Source organism: Amphiprion ocellaris, chromosome 8, assembly GCF_022539595.1.
Source record: "Amphiprion ocellaris isolate individual 3 ecotype Okinawa chromosome 8, ASM2253959v1, whole genome shotgun sequence".
Lineage (NCBI taxonomy): Eukaryota > Metazoa > Chordata > Actinopteri > Pomacentridae > Amphiprion > Amphiprion ocellaris.
Genome location: NC_072773.1, coordinates 3,541,626 through 3,551,463, shown reverse-complemented (window position 1 = coordinate 3,551,463; position 9,838 = coordinate 3,541,626). Strand labels below are relative to the sequence as shown.

General features: G+C 37.0%; 1 protein-coding gene across 1 annotated transcript in view; it reads left to right on the top strand.

Moving 5' to 3' along the window:
- The first annotated feature begins 7,860 nt into the window (after positions 1–7,860).
- The window catches only part of wu:fa11c10 (protein FAM110A), a 39,226-nt gene continuing 37,248 nt past the window's right edge, over positions 7,861–9,838 (top strand). The window contains exon 1 of the mRNA XM_055013155.1: positions 7,861–7,984. The gene's annotated coding sequence lies outside the window, so the exon portion shown is untranslated. The remainder of the gene's footprint in view (positions 7,985–9,838) is intronic.

The window sequence follows — 9,838 nt, the reverse complement described above, 5'->3', positions numbered from 1 at the left end:
CTGCCTGATAGCGCCGCATGACGACGTATTCATCCGCTCACCAACTAGTTCCACGTAACCAGTTCCGACGTAATGATTAAACGCCGCATGTCGTAAACTGAGGACCCCCTGGATATAAATGCACCGGTCTCTACCATTACTATCCATTAAGGGGTGGTTTCTACCCCAATAACTACAATTAATATAATACATTCTGTACATTGTGAATTACACAGTTCTGCTCAAGAAGATTTAAGATTCCTCATCCCACTCAAACTAACTAATAACGCTTAAATTGAACAAACACTAAACCAAACAGAGCAACTCATTTCTAGTCCCCCCTCCTCTGTCCTCAGTCCACTTGGTTCGCTCCAATGAGGTTGACTGAATGCACCAGGTTCTCATCAACATGAAATAACCTCAGAACCAAGAAAATATGTCCAACAAAACAAACAATGAAAAGAAACTCAGCCAATCAGCTAAATCTTTAGCACACTAAAAACAAACTGAAGACTGAACTTCATGAACCGCTTTATTAAAAGTAGATTGGATTTAGAAATGTTACATTACATAACACTACCTATACATTCTAATAATGTTTGAAAGAAAACTTTTTAATCTGATGCTGAAAGAGCGTTTTGAGGATGCTCATCAGTTGACATAATATTCCTGTGAGGTTAAAAGTGAACTAAGACAGAACGTTTTAACATTCAGAGGATGTTTGGAGGATGCTGTCAGATTATGTTCCATGATAACTAAAGAATAACGTTCTCAATCCAACATTCAGAAAATGTTCTCCAGATGTTATTGAGGCCTCAGAAGACAGAATGTGTTTTTATATAACGTTCCTGTAATTTAAAATATTAACAAAGATGGAACATTTTACCTGCAATGTTCTGAGGATGTTTGGGGATGTTGCTGTTGAGAACATTCTTCTATAAAATGTTCCCACAATGTTACATGATAACAAAGGAAGGATGTTCTCAATGCAACATTTGGAAAATGTTTTAATAACATTTTTAGAGCGTCTTTAGAGAACTTTATCCCAAGAACTTTGCAGAACTTTCTCAGAATATTCTTAAAACAAAATATTGTAGCTGGGTAAACTGTTGAAATAAATAAACAGGTTAAATATATATGAAAGCACTAATGAAAAGACTAAAAATTAATGGATAATTAATAATGGATTCTGGATTGTGTCCAGGTGCTTTGAATAAGAGGAAGAAAGGAGCAACAAATAGCTGAAATGGCTAAAAATTACAAATAAACAGTTTAAATTAGTTTAAAGTAATAGTTGGCTGTAAAAAGGAGCTGTAGTGACTCATAGTGGTGAATAAATGGCTAAGATTGCTAAAAGTTATAGATTAGCTTTTAAATGTGTAATAAATAGCTGCAAAATTGTAGTTCTAATGGCCGACAGTAGTGAAAAAATGGTTGAAATAGTTCAAGTTATGGATAGCAGAACTTTGCAGAACTTTTACGGAATGTTTCTGAAACAAACACAAAAAATCCTAGTTGGCAAGTTTTAGAGTTGAATCAGTAGTTTTTCAAAGTGTCCCTCTCATACTGAGCCTTTTTTTAAAACTGGTTTATAATTGATGAAACTGTACTGAGTGATAAGAACCGATTTTTTTGTGTTAACAACATTGGCTCAGCGCTGTACAGTTACACAAACACACCACGGTGGTCGCACTTTGAGCCGGTTAAACTCTGATATGTTGTGACAGGACATGTCAGAGTTACTGCGACTGACATCAATCAATCAGCAACACGATACCGACCACTCAGAGTTCCACACAGCACGAAAAAAACACATCTGTCAAACAGCCTACAGTGACGGATTTCATTCATTTATAGCTCAAACTTAAATCTGCCCCGTGTCAAAGAAAAAAAAATGTCCAGGTGAATTATTGGTGTGGCAGTTTAGGCCTGTTTGAGTCATAGAACCTCCAGTCTGAAGGTTTGTCAGATGTTAAAATAGAGTACAGTGGTTCATATTATGTTACTACAGCTGCAGCTGGAAAAGCACTCAGAGAGCGCAGTACTCCGCCAAGGCTGCTCATTCCTTGTATCATTTCCAACGGATAAGTCCCGATAAGTCCACAGCGGTGGATTTATAGTAGTATCACAACCATGTGATCATCAGCAGACAGCTGACATAGTGTTCACTTGTTGTCATGGTTACAGTGACGCCGTGCCACTATCTGGCAATGATACAGAAATCTTTAACAAATCTGTGGATCCAGACTATAAGCCGCATCACTGCCAAAATCTAATCAGTTGGTCGTGTGTCATTTCTGACCTTCCCTAAAAATTTCCACCGTGTTCTGTAGCAGAATAGCTAAATAAAACCAAATGAAGGCTGACAGAGTTAGAAAACTAATTAAACAAAACAAATAAACTCCATAGCCAAACTAAAGACTCGAGAGCAACAACCTCAAAGCTCACACTAGCTCAGGGCTACGAGTCGCCTCCTCTCAGTGGCTACAGAAAACACGGCAACCCCTAACCAAGTCAAGCAGCTGCTAACAGAACTTAAAGACTTCAAGAGGCACTGAGACGAGCTGCTCACATGAACTCCAGCCTATGAGGTTGGCTGCAGGTTTATAGCCAGGTGTGGTGATTGCTGCAGTCTGATTGGAAGAGGAAACCAGGTGGTGGACCAATCAGGTAGGTCGGTAGGCGGGGAGAAGGACGAGGGATGGAGAGCAGGTGTGGAACTCCAGCTCAATCATCTGGAGCTCTTCAGCTGACTGAAATCAAGTTAATGCAAACAATCTCCTCACACAGAGAACAGAAGGGCCTCCAGCCACTAGGGGGAGCAACAATAGAACATAATCTGACAACATCCTCCAAACATCCTCTGAATGTTAAAGCGTTCTGTCTTAGTTCACGTTTAACCTCACAGAAACATATGTTCATGGTAAACATCTGTAGTGGAAACTAGCTGTATTAGAGATAACTGAGAAGTGTTGCTGTGTCACATGATAGAAGTGGAAAAGTACCCAGACTTCTTTTTGGGTGGAAAAGTACTGAAGGTCATGAAACTAAGTTTCTTTTTGAGTGAAACTATAAGTTTTGTCAGCCTACCTCACTGGGCAGTTACTGTCTCTTCTGCTGCAGAAAAAAGAAAAACCACGAAACAACGATTCTGACTGTATGGTGTTTATTGATAAGTTGAAACCTCCACAACACATCCTTAAAACGTTCTTTGAACATCAGATTTAAATGTTTTCTTTAAAACATTATTAGAACTTGTAGGTAATGTTAGCCAATGTTGTGAGAACGTTCCTGCTCGCTGGGTTGCTCTTTTACTCCGAATTTTGTACTTCTAAAAATGTTCTGAGGAGGTTTTGCAAAGTTCTAGTAATGTTTTCAATGGGAAGGTTCCTTTTAGTTCCCAGAATGTGAGTTGAAATCTCTCTAAAGACGTTCTGGAAATGTTCTTTTCAAGATTCAAGACCTTTATTTATCACAAACACCATTATATATAGTATAATGTGCACTGAAATGTATTGTGCACCCCTTCCGAAACAATAAGAAAAAAAAATAAAAACACAAAAGGAATATGTGTATAGATAGATAGATAGATAGATAGATAGATAGATAGATAGATAGATAGATAGATAGAAATTACCAAAATAAATATATAAATCAAGGTGAAGTAGTGCAAATAATACACTTTTAACCTCACAGGAACATTATTAGAAATGATAAATATCCTTAAAACGTTCTTTAGACATCAGATTTGAATGTTTTCTTTAGAACATTATTAGAACTTGTAGGCAATGTTAGCCAGTGTTGCAGGAACGTTCCCTGCTTGCTGGGTCTACAGTGATGTGAGGACGGTAGATGTGTGCCGTGTTCATCAATACGGGCAAAGGATCAGCAGCATTTTCTCCTGAGCAAAGACACATTTACCCAGAAAATAAAAGGTGATTCTGTTCTGCTGATGCCATCTATCACCTTTTGTTATTCTCTCTCTCCTTCCTCATTTCTCTCCACACCTTTTCATACTTGTTATCCCAAAATGACTGGTAAAGATGGCATCAAGAAAGAAAACGTCACAGGTTGGAAGTTTTCTTTTTTTATTTTGTTTTCATAAAATGAACTAAAGCCTCTTTTTTTTTTTTTTTTTTTTACATGAACACATTTCTGTTAAACCCTTGGAAAGTGAACCTCCCTCACCAAACACCCCCGGTTCTAATGTGATTGTGCTGCGATCGCCTCACTTGGCTCTCGGCTGCTCTTTGATGTGAGGCAGATGCACTCGTTGCATCACTCTCGTGCTTATCAACACTTACCCAGACGTTTAGCCTCTCGTCTTTCACTGGAAGGAGGACGAGTGGAGGAATAACACTCGGGTTACTGAGAGGAGAAAACAACGACTGTCCTCATGGGAACCGGAGCTGGTTGCTGTTGAGTCCTCCTCTGCACGTGGACAGAAAAACACTCCCCTGCTTAGAGCTGAGGTCATCCTGAATTAGTTAATTAAAGCAGTTTGTTGCCAAACATTAGATCATCCCGCAGCTTGTTTTGTCGTTAGCTGAACTGAAGCCCCTCCAGCGGCCCCCCGTCTTTGAGGAGAACATGAAGGAGGGGATCATGTCTCCAAAGTGGAATAACTGTAACCTCAGACACTTTCCGTCATTATTCAACTCTTTTTGTCTTCTATTCTAAGCTACAAAATGCTGTGTGTGTTCTAGTTTGTTTTCACTCTTTAAAGGGCATATAATTCAATTCCATTCAATTTAGTGCTCTTTATTGGCATGGAAATTAGATTAGCGGTATTGGACAAGCATTAAGGAGGGTGTAATTTAAAAAAAAAGAAGAAGAATCTACCATGTGTTAGGTGTGTAAAGGAACTGAATAAGATGTGTTTACTGGAAGCCTGTAATAAGCCAGTTTGATTCTTTATTGGTAAAACATTAAGCATGTTGTTCTGCGGGTATCAGAATAGTCGGGTTGAAATTCTAAAAGCTAGTAATGTGTTTATGGAGCTCCGCAATCCCTTAAAAACTAATCTTTATTTTTAGCTGTGAACATCTTGAGATCAGTGTTTATTGTCTTTTAAAATACATATTTAAAAACATAATATTTGCACAGGAAGTTTGCTTAAAAGAACAAACAGATTATAATTATTATATAACAGACTACTGCGTTATTATGAAACTGAATTCAAAGTATTTTAAAAGAGTCATTTAACCTCAAAAGTCAATTTGATCAATACAAACTCGTTATTTCAGAATAATTTAATTGTATTCTCCAATTATGTTACTCTGACCTTAACTGCAATGTGAATATTACATAACACACAAATAATATTATTTTATTTCTATTTTGGCCAGTGCTACAGCAAGCTAATATAGCATAACATTATTAGCCTAACATAAAGTCAGCTAGTTAGCTAGTGCTACAGCAAGCTAATATAGCAGCACATTATTAGCCTATCATAAAGTCAGCTATTCAGCTAGTGCTACAGCAAGCTAATATAGCATAACATTATTAGCCTAACATAAAGTCAGCTAGTTAGCTAGTGCTACAGCAAGCTAATATAGCATAACATTATTAGCCTATCATAAAGTCAGCTATTTAGCTAGTGCTACAGCAAGCTAATATAGCATAACATTATTAGCCTAACATAAAGTCAGCTAGTTAGCTAGTGCTACAGCAAGCTAATATGGCATAACATTATTAGCCTAACATAAAGTCAGCTAGTTAGCTAGTGCTACAGCAAGCTAATATAGCATAACATTATTAGCCTATCATAAAGTCAGCTATTTAGCTAGTGCTACAGCAAGCTAATATAGCATAACATTATTAGTCTAACATAAAGTCAGCTAGTTAGCTAGTGCTACAGCAAGCTAATATAGCATAACATTACTTGTCGAACATGAAGTCTGCTGGTCATACAGCAAGCTAATATATCATAACATTATTAGCCGAACATAAACATAAAGTCAGCTATTTAGCTAGTGCTACCGTAAGCTAATATATTCAATTCAATTCAATTCAATTTTATTTATATAGCGCCAATTACAGTCAAATTGTCTCAAGACGCTTATCATAACATTATTAGCTGAACATAACCATAAAGTCAGCTAGTTAGCTAGTACTACAGCAAGCTAATATAACATTTTTTTTTGCATAAGATAAGGTATGCTAGTGCTACAGCAAGCTAATATAGCATAACATTACTAACCTAACATGAAGTAAACTAGTGCTACAGCAAGCTAATGTAGCATACCATTATTAGCCTAACAGGAAGTCAGCTAGCTAGCTAGTGCTACAACAAGCTAATATAGCATAATATTTTTAGCCTAACATAAAGTTAACTAGTGCTACAGCAAGCTAATAGAGCATAGTATTTTTAGCCTAACACAAAATTAACTTGTGCTACAGCAAGCTAATATAGTATAATATTTTTAGCATAACATAGGGTATGCTAGTGCTACAGCAGGCTAATAGAGCATGACATTGTTAGCCTAACATAAAATCGGCTAATTAACTAGTGCTACACCAAGCTAGTATAGCATACCATTATTATCCTAACATAAAGTCAGCCAGTTAGCTAGTGCTACAGCAAGCAAATATAACATAATATTATTAGCCTAACATGAAGTCAGCCAGTTAGCTAGTGCTACAGCAAGCTACTATAGCGTGACTAACATAAAGTCAGCTAGTTAACTAGTGCTACAACAAGCTAATATAGCATATCATTACTTTCCTAACACGAAGCTAGCTAGTGCTACAGCAAGCTAATATAGCATAATATTATCAGCCTAACATAAAGTCAGCCAGTTCGCTAATGCTACAGCAAGCTACTATAGCATGACTAACATAAAGTTAACTAGCTATCTAGTGCTACAGTAAGCTAATATAGCATAACATTATTATCTTAATATAAAGTCAGTTTTTTTTTTTTTTTTTTTACTGTCGGTTAGCTTTTATGTTACTGTATTTGATGATAGTGAAAATAATCAGTCATAAATCTAACATTACCAGGGCCAAAGATTTAAAAGTCATATATGTCCTTGGGGGGCTTCTTCCCTCAAAGTCCTACTCTGATATTTTCAAATATTGCAGAATAGTTGTTGCTATTTTTTGTTCAAACTAATATATATTCCACTACATGACTCTCATGTTAACAGTAAATGTATATTCTTAAAAAAGAACACACAAAGGCTTATTTTGTACTGTCAGAATGTTACAGCACCTTCCTTGATTTCAGCACTATTTAAAGATTAGTAACATCACTATAATGCAAGAAAAGACCTGAAATGTGAACTGACTGTATCTAATGGGCAGGAGGGGAAATATAGTGGTGGTTTACCCTTTATTGTCTGTTAAAGTCTTTTTAAAAAATGACAAAATTACATATTTCCTGCCATTTCTCTATATATATTGATGTTACTTTCCTTCAAATAGCTGTTTCTAACGTTAAGAATATAGATAAGATATTGAATTACTGTGTTCTATAACGGTTTTCACACGTGGAGCGTCTGGCAAAACAAAAGTCTGCTCAGCGTTCAAACTTCTGTAATATCGCGTTTGTGTGCTTCCTGTTTCAATTCTCGCGAGAAGACGTGGTTACCAGGTACCGGGCACGCAGCGTCCTCCAAAACTGTAAAGGGCCCAAACTGACCAATGAGGGGAGCCGTGACCGTACCAAACCGGAACCAGTTTAGGGGTGCGCTGAATGTTTTCTCCTAAATAAACTGTGTAAAATCAAATAAATTCAGAATTTCACGACGCAGATTCGATATAGTTCATATACTATAACGTTTATTATAAGTGCATCTTGTAAAGCTTGATTAAAAGTTACGCTTCGGTTGGAGTTACTACATGGTATCATCCGCGCCAACATTGAAAGTTGGGTGAAAGTGGACACCAAACGCCGTTATTTTAGGTTTCGTCGTATTGAGAAGTACCAGCTTCGACACACTTTTCTCGTAAATTAAACTCCTTATCGTCGTTTGGCTGTGATAACGAGCTACTTTTACGGGTGAGTAAGTCTTTTTTGTAAACGAATCTGGTCATTAAAAACGATACCTGCGTTTATAACTCACCTTTGCTGTTGTTTCTGCAATGGAGGCTCAAGAAATTAAGCTAATATCGTCCCTTTTAGTTGGCTAAAAGGTGTTTAAATGCAGCTTATGTCCCAAAAAGTTAGCTTAAATGAGGTGGCTTCTTTTGATTTGGGGTTAAAGTGTCATGCAGAGGTGAACTAGTTCCACTGAATATTATCTTTATGTCGGTGTTAAGCTTCGTGGTTGTGGTTTAGTGACTCATTCTGCCTGTAATGTTTGTGAGACCACCATGTTGGGTAATCAGGACTCCCAGCTTGTCTAGAAAAAGCATGTAACACGACGTGTGTTGCGTAAAAAGAGGAAGTCCAGTGGTGTATCAGAGGATATGAGTCTGGTTTAAAGGTCGTGCAGGGCTCCACAGTGTTGCCCCGTTGATGTATTTACACCAGAGGGAGGAGAGCAAGTTCCCTTTTCTCTGCCAGAGGAGGAAGCTGAGGCTTGAAATGCTCTCCTGATGAATCTAACTTCCTCTGTTGGCCCCGGCTGGCTTCTCTTTGAATCAGCAGATTTAGTCAAAAAGGGGAGGTTTAGAGAAGATGACTGTACAGTGCTTTTGCAAGACTGAACCCTGTAGGAAAGTTCTCTGTTCTCTTTGCTGGAAATGAGATTCAGCTACAGAAACTCAGCCTAACAAATAAACCGACCTGCTATTTTTGATTCACTTGAAGATGCTGCTTTTGAGTGTTTTTGCTCAGACATCCTGTCTCTTTTAAGACAAACATTGTGTTGTACACCCATGTTAAAAAGACAATGTAAAAATCCCCAGTTACACAGAAAGGTCCTGCATTATTCTTATTGCACTTACTACAAAACTACTCACTGCAATTTGTACTTTGTGATTTAGGTAGGTAGGTACTTTATTGATCCTGAGGGAAATTCAAGAAACCAGCAGCATATTAAACATACAGAATATATAGAAATAAAAGATAAGAACAGAGCACACAGGGGATATAGAGATATAAAGAATATATAGGCATAATTATGTACAGAGTGCATATACTAAAGCTAAACACTGTGTAGATGGTGTGCAAGTAGGCAGAAAAATATAAATCAATTAAAAACTGTGCAATTAGTAATGCGCTTTACATCCTATCATATGTTTCGATCCTATTTAATACTTACTCTTTGGTCTGAACAATGCACCAATTATAAATCAAAACTGCATTTGTGGAGGGGGAATCAACAGTTTTTGTTTACTGCAAGCTTGTTGCTAAGAGTTTATAGCTGTCTGGTGGATATTTTTCTTCAAATTACATTCTCTCTTTGTTGACTAAGACAGTCTCCAGACTTTGGAAGGTATCAGAGTAATTTGTCTAACCGCTAAAGACTCTGACTATCTTAAGATACTGAATGGATTTTTATTTTTTATTTTTATTTTTTGACAGAAAGAGTTTTCTCCTTTAATGTTTACACTGACAAGGTATTAGGAAGTGATGTTTTGTTTTAAAGGCTGGAACAAGGCCAGGAGGAATGATTACAGCGAGAGAAATCTGTTTCAGTCATACTTGAAGTTTGTAAACCAGTGTTAGAAGACAGTACATTCTTAATTTCACTTAAGTTGCTGCAAAAGTATAAGCAGAAAATTTACATACTTAAAGTTCTCACCTTTAAGATTTTCATCGTATCTTGTCTTTTGATAACATTCAATACTAGCATTTAGGGCTGAAATGCTATTTGAAGCGATGCAATTGTGGGAGAAATTAATAGTCGTAGTTTCTTGCAAGCTTATACAAAGGTAATAAGAGTTTTCAGCTGTCTAATGGATATTT